The sequence below is a fragment of the Miniopterus schreibersii genome (assembly GCF_964146895.1).
Source record: "Miniopterus schreibersii genome assembly, chromosome: 8".
Classification (NCBI taxonomy): Eukaryota; Metazoa; Chordata; class Mammalia; order Chiroptera; family Miniopteridae; genus Miniopterus; species Miniopterus schreibersii.
Window position 1 is genome coordinate 63,024,457 of NC_138109.1, and position 12,311 is coordinate 63,036,767.

The 12,311-nt window shown below is 36.8% G+C and overlaps 1 long non-coding RNA gene across 20 annotated transcripts in view; it reads right to left on the bottom strand.

The window, feature by feature from the left end:
* LOC308560206 overlaps nucleotides 1-12,311 on the bottom strand; it is a 363,790-nt gene that overhangs the window by 38,814 nt on the left and 312,665 nt on the right. For 12 of the 20 annotated variants that reach the window (XR_013999278.1, XR_013999279.1, XR_013999280.1 and 9 more), the window contains one exon: nucleotides 6,892-7,008. The exons of 5 other annotated variants lie outside the window; for them this stretch is intronic. This is a non-coding gene — a long non-coding RNA (uncharacterized lncRNA). Of the gene's footprint in view, nucleotides 1-1,834; nucleotides 1,931-6,891; nucleotides 7,009-7,185; nucleotides 7,259-12,311 lie in introns of those variants that run through there. 3 more of the 20 variants (XR_013999284.1, XR_013999285.1, XR_013999297.1) reach the window with 2 other exon arrangements.

Below are 12,311 nucleotides of genomic sequence, written 5' to 3' on the forward strand. Positions count from 1 at the left end.
TGGCTATTGTAAGTAATGCTGAAATGAACATAAGGGAGTCACCTCAAAAAATTAAAAATGAAACTGCCTTATGATCCAGTAATTCCACTTCTGGGAATTTATCCGAAGAAACTTAAAACACTAATTTGAAACAATATTTGACTCCTTTTTGTATTTAATTATTTGTCTTTTATTACCAAGTTATAAAAGTGTTTTATATGTTTTGGAAAACAATATTTTGTCAGATATACACTTTGTAAATTTCTTAACAATGTCTGTTGATTTGCTCAAGTTTTCAATTTTAAGTCCAATGTATCAGTTTCTATGACTTGCTTTCTGTGGCCTAAGAAACCTTTGCTTACCCCAAAATCTCAAAGATATTCTGCTGATTTCTTCTGGAAACTTTATAATGTTAGCTTTTATTATTAGGTCTGCAATTCAGTTCAGATTAATTTTTGTGAATGGTGTAAGGTAGGAGTTGATGTTGTAGTTTTTTACATTATTTCTAAAAATAATTTCCTTTCTCCGCTGGACTGCTTTGGTACTGATGCTGGAAACCAGTTGACTATCTGAGCATGGGTCTATTTCTGGGATCAGTTCTATTCCACTGATCTATTTGTTTCTTTTTAGGAATATATCACAAAGTCTTGATTACTGTAGTTTTGTATTAAGTCATGAAGTCAGACTTTGTTCTTCAAACAAACAAAAAACCTGATGGGATTTCAGTTGGGATTACACTGAATTTATATATCAATCTGGAAATAACTGGTATCTCAACATTATTGAGATTTCCAAGCAATAAACATGGCATCTCTTCCTATGTATTTAGGTTTTCTTTAATTTCAGTGTAGATACTTTACATATGTCTTGCTGAAGTTATTTCTAAGTATTTTATGTTTAACCATGCTATTGCAAGTGAAATTTTAAAAATTATTTTTCCAATTATTTATACTAACATGTAAAAAAAAAAAATTAAGTTTGTATATTAACACTATACCCTCCAATCTTGTTAAATTCATTTTTCAGTCCTGATATTTGTTTTGTAGATTCTTCAGAATATTCTATGAAATCAACCAGGTCATCTGTAAACAGAGAGAGTTTCACTGCTTTCTTTTCAATCTGTATTTCTTTTATTTCTTTTTCTTTTCTTATTTTACTAGCTAGGACCTCCACATCAATAATCATGAAAAGAGATCACACCCTTGCCTTGTTATCAATCTTAAGGTGAAAACATTCAGCATTTCACCATTACGATGTTAGCTATAAATTTTTCATAGAGCGAGTTTATCAGATTAAAGTTCCCTAGCATTCCTACCTTGCTTCAAATGTTTATTATAAATGAATGTCCCATTTTGTCAAATGATTTTTCTGCATTTATTTAAGTCATCATATAATTTTCCTCCTCTATTCTGTGGTTCTGACGAATTACGTAGATTAATTTTCAAATGCTTAACTTTGCATTCCAGGGATAGACTCAGCTATGTGTGATACATTAGCATTCTCATGTATTGCTGTATTCTATTTCATAGTATTTTGTTAAGGTCTCTACTTTTAAAAATTCTTTTTTGTGTGTATTTGAATGGCATCAGGATTATGACAGCTACATAAAATGCTTTCTCACCTCAATTTTCTGACAGATTTTGAGTAAGATTGGTATTACTGCTTTCTTAATCTTTGATAGAATTCACCAGTAAAACCATCTGGGCCACAACTTACTTTTAATAATCACTATGTCTCAGGCACTATGTAAGATATTTTATTTGCATTATTTCTCCTATTTATAATAATACTTCAAGTGACATACCTCATTTTATGCATATCAAAATTGAGGATTGGCAGAGATTAAGTAACTCACCTAAGCAAATGAAGTTAATACGTCAGATATAAACATCCAGGTATGTTTCGTTCTAAAGTTTTCACAACACCACAGAAAGTCATAGTAGGTTGTAAGCTGTACAGAGAATTATCACTTAATTAATACAGAGCACTCGTAAAACGAGCAAGTGATCCTGCTGGTAATTGTGATTCTTTAAAGACAAGGTCATTTCTCTAAAATGTATTAAAGTCCAATTTCAGACATTCCACTAATCTAATTTTTAAAAAAAGGCACATTAGACAGTAAAGTTAATTACAATTAATATTACCCATGGATTAGAAAATATTCACTCCATCCTGTTTTAGTTTCAAACATTTTACTATACAATGGTGTTTACCTTATTTAACAAGTATGCTAAATAAGTCACTGGCTCTACTACTCCTTCACTAGTTTTCCATCATATAAAGGGCATGAAGATTATTCATAATGTATTAGACAGTGCAGTGCTAACTGGGAAATAAATGAAATTTATTAAAAATAATATTTGTGCAACATAAACTGCCCCCTAAAATCTAACATTTCTATTTGATCTGATACTGAAAACAAATATCACAGATCTTTAGGTCCTTTATATTTCCCTAGTAACACAAAAGAGGTAAATCATATTTGTTTCTTAAGATGAAATATTTCATTTCTTAATGGATTTAGAGCATGAGTCAAAACAAAAACAAAACAAAACAAAAAAACACACAAACAGAAAACCAAAGCAAACAAGCAAACATCAGTGGTACCTGGCATACAGAGAGACTGATTGTGAACTGATTTTGTTATGTATAAAAACAATGTCAGAAAGAGGGTACAGAGATATGATCCCAACATACCTTTTTAAATATTATTTCCTTCATTTAAATTTACCAAATAAGCACAAGCAGCTACCTAGCTACCGGACTTTCTTTTAGCAACTGAACTTTATCCATTCATTCTTCTCATTCATCTCATACATGGGAATTAAGAATGCTGCAAATTTCTCAGCACACAGGGCTAGGAAAAAATTAGGTTGACAGGGTTCAGTTTTGACAGTGTATCTAGCTGTTTATAACTTTTCATTTTTTTCCATAAACCTAACTGGTATCAGTATACGTAAAGTTTCAACACTTCCAGCTAGGAAATGCTTCACAGAAGAAAAATGCTTTCCTTGGAGTTTACAAATGCCGTTTGGTCTAATTTTTCAGCAACGGTTTGTCTAGTTAGATTATGAGATTTTTCCTGGAGAGCAACAGCAAGAGAGCGTCTCCCATGCTGTCAGAAATGGAGAGTTATATTTTTGTTCCTTGGAAGAAACATATAATGTAATGGGCAAAATGTCAAGTGGGTGGGGAGCCATTAGCCCATATAAACCTCCAGAGAGATCTCTAAGAAAATGGAATTCTGAATAAGACATTACACTAGTACATTTGGTTTCAAAATATAGTCCAAGAAGGCAGAGGGGGGGCTGGGTTTTATGGGTCCAGGACTCACACTAAAAGCTCCTGCCCAGACAGCAAGTGACTGTGAGGGTCTGCGGGCTGACCGAAGTCAGGAGTTATTTAGGGAAAACTGAATTTCAAACACTGCAAAGACTAACTGCAAAGAAATGAGCCCAGTGAGTGAAGGCAGGATCAACGCTGAGACTGCAAGGATGTACATTAGGAGCTGGTTCAGAAAGAGCAAGGGAACGAAGGAAGAGCATCTAGGATTATTTCTGCAAGTTTTCCTCTGCCTGAATTTCTCATCTATCAGATGCGTGTGTCCATGAGAAGTGTCAGAATGGCTTAAAAAGTTAACAGCAAGACTCAAGATTCAACTCTTAACTATGAACTATACACTAGAGCAACTCCCTGCCATATAATTTTCTATTCCTTTATAATTTATTTACTACATACTTTTTGAGCAGCTCAAAGCCTTCTTTTTTCCTATAGATGACCTCTATTTTAGGTAAGCCTGATATTTTAAAAATCTTTGTTTAAAAACTACTAAATTTTAAGCTAATAATGCCCCGATGATGTCATTTTTACCAGGCTTCACTGGGGGACTGCATTATATTTCACACTGAATGCGTGTGAATGAGTTGGTTTGTAAAATGTTTCAGGCATCCATTCATCATGCATTCAGGCATCCATTTACTTAGTGTGCTGATTAAGAGCAAGAACTGCAGAGTCAGGCTGTGTGGGCTCAAATCCCAGCATCACTAGTTACTCCTGTGTGAGCTTGGGCAAGTGATGAAACCTTTTTGGAATCAGTTTCCTCTACTGTACAATGGGGAAAAGAGTGACACCTACCTGTCCTAGTTGTTGTAAGAATGAGTTCTAAATGAAGCATTTTAGAATAGTGACTGGCCAGAGGTGGTGATATTGAAGAATCAGGTTTTGCGCATATGTCATTGACCACTGGATATAAAATAGTAACTTCCTTTCATTTCCTGCTTTATATTTTTGTACAGCATTATCATTAACTGGCCTACCATACATCTCACTTAAATATTGCTTTTTTCCTCCAGCTAGAAAGAAGCTCCAAAAGATCAGGAATTTTTGTGCTTTTTTACTGCTGTATCCTTAGCATCTAGAAAGGCTCATTTATATGTTAAAAAGTGACTGGGGAGTCCATTATTATTCTGTGTGTATGTAAGATAATGAAATGTAGGCAAGATGTAATTCCTGCCATAAGTGATAAGAAATATAATAAAATCATTAAAAATGAATGCACTGAGCCCTGGCCAGTGTGGCTCAGTTGGTTGGGCATTGTCCTGTGCACCAGGAGGTTGCCAGTTCGATTCCGGGTCAAGGGCACATGGCCAGGTTGTGCAGAAGCCAGCCGATCAATGTTGTGCTCTCATATCGATATTTCTCGCTCCCTCTCCCTTCCTCACACTCTCTAAAAATCAATAAACTATTCTTTAAGAAAAACCCCCACATTGGCATAAAGTAATAGACAAATGGGAATAACTATATGTATCTTTTTTTTCTTCGCTTCCTTCCTTCCTGTCCTTATGCATCTGTCCATCAACCTAACCATCCACCTACCCAGTAGCAAAAGCACTTATAATAAGGGCAGCATGAATGGTCTGAGGGAAGTAGCCAACTCCAGCTATGATTAATGTTGAAATGCTTTTCAGAAATTTGGATAAACAGGAGCCAAACAACTGTCCACTCTGAGAAATGGAGGAAGGAAGATGATTCAGTATTTATGATGGCCTAACTCAATGGTTTTCTAACCTGGTTCAACAAATACTTTTTTCTAAAAGGAATTTTACAGAACTCTAAAATATAATTTAAAAGAGCTGGTTAAAGTCTTCTCTTTTGGAGAAGCCCAGAGAGGTGTTACGTTCCCCTTTTTCCTCCAGGGCATTAGAAGCATCTTTGTACTTAAGACTCCTTGCAAGTAACCAACTTCTAAAAATGGAATCACAGAGTTTCCATCAATTTTATAATTTAAAAAAATTACCAAAAAAAAGGTAAAAATTAGGAAAAGTAAGAATTGGCAATCTGGCTTGGTAAAATCAAAAGACTTTGTCCCATCACAAACATCATAGGTGATGCAATAGACTCACTCACTACTAAAGAGACATCCACTCTTAGTTCAGCTGCACTCCTAGCCTCACCTTAGCCATTTGTCTTTTTTTTAATTAAATGGAAGCCAAGATAAATGAAAATGTAGACATCAGCAGTAGTAACCCGATCAAGATCCAGATACCAGTGCTGCTGACATCGCAGATAGAGAGCCAGGCATGAAAACAAGCTCTTCATCCGGTTCTGACGGTAAGGAATGCTCCCAGAACAATCCTTATACAATTTGCCTTCCAGTTCTTCACTTCCTATTGCTAATATTTAGACATTTGCTTCTGAAAGACAGAGAGGTCCACTTGCCTGTTGAATAGTTTAGCTGCTTATCATCATTCGAACCCACTTGAAGAGAGGAGCGATAAATCATTCTTATTACCATCAATCGGGGGAAAAAGCAATCGTGCAATATATCAGTATCATCCAACAAAAACGGTGACATAAAGTGATATGTAGTACAGGAACATGTTTACACAAAGTTTTGAGGTCTCATATTGTATCAATTGCTTTAATCAAAGAAATCCAAAGATATATAGATTTTCCCACATTTATCTTGTACCTGAGCAAATACTTCTATTTTTCTTTATTTAAAAAGTCAAACTGAATTAAATTTTTCTCCATGATTCTTATTGTCTGCATCACAGGCCTTCTGCCAGAGGGTGCTCTAAGAACCAGCAGCATTATATGCAAGACTATACCTTCACCTTGGGCTTCGGCCATCAGCAAAGGGTTTAAATGTTAATTACCTACAAGCTTAAGATAATTCTATTGGGTTAAATAGAGAGAGCTGTTTTAATCTCTTAAATGTGAAACTAGGTATGATAAAAATATAAGTATTACAGCATAATATGAAATTACCAATACTCAACAATAGAGTAGCTACCCTACTACTCTAGCTACAGCCTAGTTTCTCATCCTAAAAACCCTACTCAAATAGCTTTATTGTAAACTATCAAGTAATTTTCAGAAGCAGTTCACCAAGAAATAAAATGTTTCATTGGTGGGAAACTGACAAACATAATGCCTAATTCTAAATGGCACAATATTTCTTCTTGAGTTTTCTTAAGCCAAAATATACTGACAGCCAAATTTCAAAACTAAAGAGCAATTTTAGGGATGGAAACTTATAGTAAGTAGGGCCAATGATTGTTCTGAGTGAATGAAACTGTCAGAGACTTTGGATATTTTTGTACAGAGCTTTCAAAACAGAAGTGACACTGTGATGAGCTGATTCAGTTAAGTCCCACTCTGCCGCCAGGTTGAGAATCCAGGCCCTCAAACACGGGTCTCCTACTCACATCAAGAGGACCTTTAAACATGGAAATTGGTGGGGAGGAAAAAAGTTCACGACTACGAACAACTGCCCTCTGTTCTCCAGTTCAAGTCCTGACTCAACAACAGCCACAATTACATTTCCTGCCAGCTAAGAACAGGTGGCCTTAATGTTATTAATAAACTGTTGTCTCTGACCAATAGTATATAAAATATACAACCAACCACCTTCTTCAGGAGATGACCGTGTCACGTAATCCTGAGTAGATGATGTGTAGGAAGTATTCAGACACGTGCTGGACTGGGTATGTTCTTCCAGCGACACTAGAAGGCTGGAAAGGAAGGCTGAAGAAGTGGGAAAGGGAGAGGAGCAAGGGAAAGCAGGAAAATCCTTTACACATAGGTATACTGTGATTTACACATAAATGCCAGTGAATGATAAAACGTAGCATAATGCTAATAAAATAATTCAAGCTAAAATAATAAAATGCCACTTGTCACACATAATATACTACTCATCATTTTTTAAAACTTACAACATCCACTGGCGGTTAGATTCTGGTAAATTTAATCTTGTGATAGATGATGGATGGTTCTATAAATGGAATATGAACATATGTATCAAAAGCAATAGTCTTCATCCAACAATTTGACTTTCTGTATCTCTCAATAAATAAAAAATCCAGAACATAGGAAAAAAACACACAAACCTATGTGTATAAAGTGGTTCATTTTAGTTTAAAACACAACTAGAACTCTGGTTTAAAACCCTATGTTTTTTCTTTATACTTAAAATGCTTCTGCTTTTGTCTTTTCTTTTAACTGGGCTATAAACACCTCTCTCTCGCTGCTGTTCAGTAGTCACTATTAGTAAGGTAAAAGTCAAAAAGATGGTCAAGGAGCCACAGATACTGTTTCTGTAAGCGTTTAGATTATGAAACTGGATGGCAATTTTACATGTCTCTTCAAATAGCCATAGGAAAATTTTATTTCAGAATGTAGATCTTTATCATGAATTTCTGGCAGAATGCTAGTTCTTTATACCACTGTTTTAGTGGATTTCAAAATACGGGTCCCCAAATAAAAGAATGAGCTCTTAAAAATTAAAATTTTGATTGCTAAGAAGTACTAAGGAAAGGGTTAGAAGATAGACTCAAAATCTTCCACAATGTAAGAACAAAGATAGGCAGGTAAAAAATGTGAAGGAAAGATAAGAGATGGGGAGGGTCAAGTCAGGGGGCCCAACATCTGACTGACAGGAGTTTCATTAAGAAAGAGCAGAGAAAACCTAAGAAAAACATCAAAATAATAAAAGAGACTCTCCCAGGGTCACAAGAGATGTAGTTTCCAGATTACTCTAAGTACTTCTCAGAATTAATAAGACCCAAACATCATTAAGAAATCTGAGAACACCGAGACTTAAAGAGATCCCAAAAGGTTAATGAAAGAAAACATTGAACCTAGAAAGAAAATTCAATTTTTTAAAGGTTTGTATTTCTTCTGCCATCAAAAAAAAAAACAAAGATCAAACACTTCGAAGTTAACAAATTGTATAAGAAGGTTATAAGCCAATTTTGAAGGCAAATGAATATTGTATGGTTTCAATGAGTTGATAAAATTAAGTAAGGAGTCTGCATTTGACCCCTTTCATAGAGAGGCACAGGGTTATAAAATTGCAGGAGGATACAATCAGAGCATCTTAATTGGCCCTGTAATGAATGCTATTTGCATAGATATAGCATAAACACTGGTTAGTGGTTTTCAACTTTTAGTATCAGTATCAGCCAAACTACTTAACATAGGAGACTTCAAAATAGTTAAAGAATGGAATGGTTAACAACCTTAGCAATGTGAAAACAAATGTACATTTTATGCGTGCTGAAGAGTAGAAGGGTATAGAGCACTAAAGAAAAAGATAAAGGGTTAGTATCCCCATCTCCCGAGGTAGATTTTTATATATACTATTGTCAAGTTATCAAGGAAATCAGAAGTACAGTTTTTTTAAGTGATACACACGTTAAAATTTTGTATTGAAGAAAATTATAGGACACAGAGACATTCATGTCCATTGGAATTGGTGTTTGGATTCTGTTTGAAATTCTGTTTTACATTTGATTCAAAGTCACTATATTAGTAATTGACAATTAAAAATCAAGCAAAAAGAAAAACAAAAATCACAGGAGATGTATTAGTCTCGTTGATAGAAGGCATTACTAGGAATACATGAAATACCATTTGGGGACACATTGTGCAGAAGACAAACTATGGCATTTAATTTCCAGGCCAGACAAGATCATTTTCACCTAATAGTGTATCCCACAGTGGTTTCTGAGGATCTCGAAGGCCGTTTTGGCATGCGTGCATCTTTAGAGTGCCTCTGTACTCCATGTACTTACTCATTTCAAATTAGGAGGAAACTGATGCAATGCTGCTGCCAGAGGGTCCTCAAAATGCTGGCTCTGGTGGAAAGGGAACAAACAGTACTATCTGGTCAACTGAAAGGGCTTATAACCCCATTTCTTTACAAATTCTCTTGTTCTTCAATACAAAATAGTCGTCCTCTACTTCCATCTACCTGTACTTTGAAGGATTTTTCTTCTAAAGAGTCAGGCCACTTTATACATATTATCCTGATTGTGCCTGTGTGAAGAAATCATTTTGCAACTCTGTGAAGAGTGGAAAAGTGAGCACCACTAATCTAATTTTTTAAGTAGACAAATAGGTAAAGAAGTTGAACAATGACGTTATCACAATGAAGTAGCACCAAAATTCCTATCTTCTGACTTCCTCTGAGCCACAACAAAGTTATCTCATGGCATTTTAATGATTACTGGAGGAGCTGACAAATTCAGTCCTGAACAGTTACACACAGCGCCCAGTGCATGGTCATAATGGATCTCCAGCATCACACCGTGAAACTGGCTCTCAAAATGTTTTCTCATAAACTTCCCGAGTATTTCGTGAACTCATATGAACACAGAAGGAAAGTAAACTTACACAGTCTAAGAAAAAGATTAAAAACTTAGTAATGAAAGTACATACACATAATTGAAAATAACTATATTCAAGTTTCAGGATTTACTGAAAGTATTTGCCTTTCTAAAGATTCTGAGGGTTAAAATCTTTCAAGGGAAAAAACAACAAAACTCAAATGAATAATGTCTTTTTTTTACTTTGGGAAAACTTTATTGTAAACAGAATTGTAAGGGAGGGAAGAACAAAAGGGGGTTGAGAGCACTGTCTGTTAAGGAGGCTCCTCACCAATGAAGCATGAAGTCACCTTCTTGAGGAGGCCCCGGCCCGCCCCGTCTCTCCAAGAGTCAGGAGTGCCCTGGAAGAGCAGGTCCTCCCTGCAAATGAGCCAACTTGCCCACATCGAAAGCACAGCCTGGGAACTATCCCCAGGAGAGTAGAGTCCTGCTTACATTCCTACCGGCGAGCGGACGGGAAGCATTCTCAGCCTGACAAAGAGGCAAGCAGAAGCCAAGGCTAAAAGTAGACTGCACTGCTGAGGTTCTAACATTGAAAGAACGGAAACCATATGGGGATTACTTTATTATTCAACTGAAGCCTTCAGGTGGCTTTAAATTAAAAGGAATATTGTCAACCATATCCCTGGGACTATTTTTTCCCTTTTCCACCCCCTCCTCCTCTATTCAAAGTTTACAAGCTCTGTGATTTAGTAGTGGAAATTCCCTAAATATAAATTAAGCATTATGTCCACCCAAGAAATTCTTCCTGGCACTCAACCAGTAGTTTGGCATTAAAATCTCTCATGTGACTCTTGGGAGAGTAAATTAACAGTTAACGTGTGTGTGTGTGTGTGTGTGTGTGTGTGTGTGTGTGTACACACTTTGATTTTTCCTTCTTTAGAGTTACTCCCCACTGCGCACAGATATTTGTTGAAAAGTATGCATGCAGCCTATACTGAAGAGATGCAATACCTATAACTGAAATGTAAGTCACACCTCTAAGAAATTACACCCAGCTTTTGTGCAACAGTAACTACCAGGTTTCTTGCCACCATCACAACTATGAATATCCCCTCCGCAGCCCAAACATCTAGGCCTTGATTCCTCCAACTGTAAAGAGATAATAGCGCTGACTGGCACATCAGGACAGGCTAATGTGCAGCAGACAGGTCACCTGCACCACCATCCACAAACCCTAATGAGTCATAAGCACCAAAGCCTACTTCTTGCTCACACTATGTCTTCAACCTGGGTCAGGACATCTGTCCACCAGGGCCCACCCTCAGTGTGTGTTCCCGCCAAGGCAGGAGGAAGGGAATGAAGCAAATTCCCCAGCGACTCTTAATGCTTCATCTAGGAAGCAACATAAGTGGCCTCTGCTCACGCTTCATGGGCCAAAGCCAGTCACATGGTCATGCCGAACCTCAAAGGGGGAAAGGAAGTGCGACTGTCCTATGTGGCCCCAAGGAAGGCAGCTGATACATCCATGATCAACCTTGGTGACCACAGGAATCTTACAAAGGCTGCAAAGAACAGAAAACCTTCTAGAACCCATGAAGACTATCATTTGATTCTTGAGGTGCACAGACCCCACCTTACTCTTATATTCCTAGCCCCAGGACAGGGAACTCAGTGTCGTCTTCACAAAACAAGAGAGCAAGCGGACAGTGAATCTATGATAGTTCCTATTCCTTTAGAACCCAGGGTTAATTTGGCAAGTTAAGTAAAACCTTTCTGCTGTTAATAACAAAGATAACAGAATAAATGAATGAATGATACCATCTATGTGCTTCAAGTGCTCCCAGGGTTCTCTACAGGACAGGACAAGGGTGCTCAGTCTTGGATAAGCTTGTTAAGACAGAAATTCACAAGGATATAAGGAAGGAATTTCCTTGCTAGTCCTTTAAAGAGGACCAAAAGAGTATTTCATCACTGACCCACCCTTAATGCAGATGCAAATTTTCTTACCATTAAGTACTCAGGGTCAGGGTATTCCATTTGAATATAAATAAGTCTCTTTACTTAGTACATACAGAACAGCAAAAGAATGTCTGCATAAATCTTGCTTTCCCAAGAATCGGTCCAAAAAATGTGTTATCTAAGAGAGAAGCTGAAGGTCAAGTAAGAAAGAATACATAGAAGTGGAACCTTATTTTCTCTAGCTCAGAAATACTTCCCTAGCATTCCTTCTCTGGTACATTAACCCTGCCCCACACCCTGAAATTTTAAATGAGAGGAGTAAAGGAAATTTATTGGAAGGAGACTTGGGAGGCTTTTAGTAATGCTAGAATACTGCTTACTGTTTACTAGATACATGGAGGGACTTAAATAAAAAATTCATGCCAAACAGTATCTGTACAAGAAACCAGCTGTTGTTATTTATTCCAACAGACATGGTTACGCAGGACTCCAAACTCTATTATCTAAGCTCAGAGAACTACTCCAGCAACAAACGCATGGGCTTTGAAGCATTTCAGGTCCCAGAACCAGGCCCTTATTTTACAGAGAAATGCTGAGACAGTGTATTCTAAGAACTCTAAATTCCACCTAAAAGCTATCAAACCTGAACAAGGGAAAAAGATCTCATTTTCATGTAGGCTCAGCTCCTAAATGACTTTCCTTCTCCCTGTCACGCCCAAGACTAGGCAGCACCCCCTAACCCCCACCCCCGCGTCT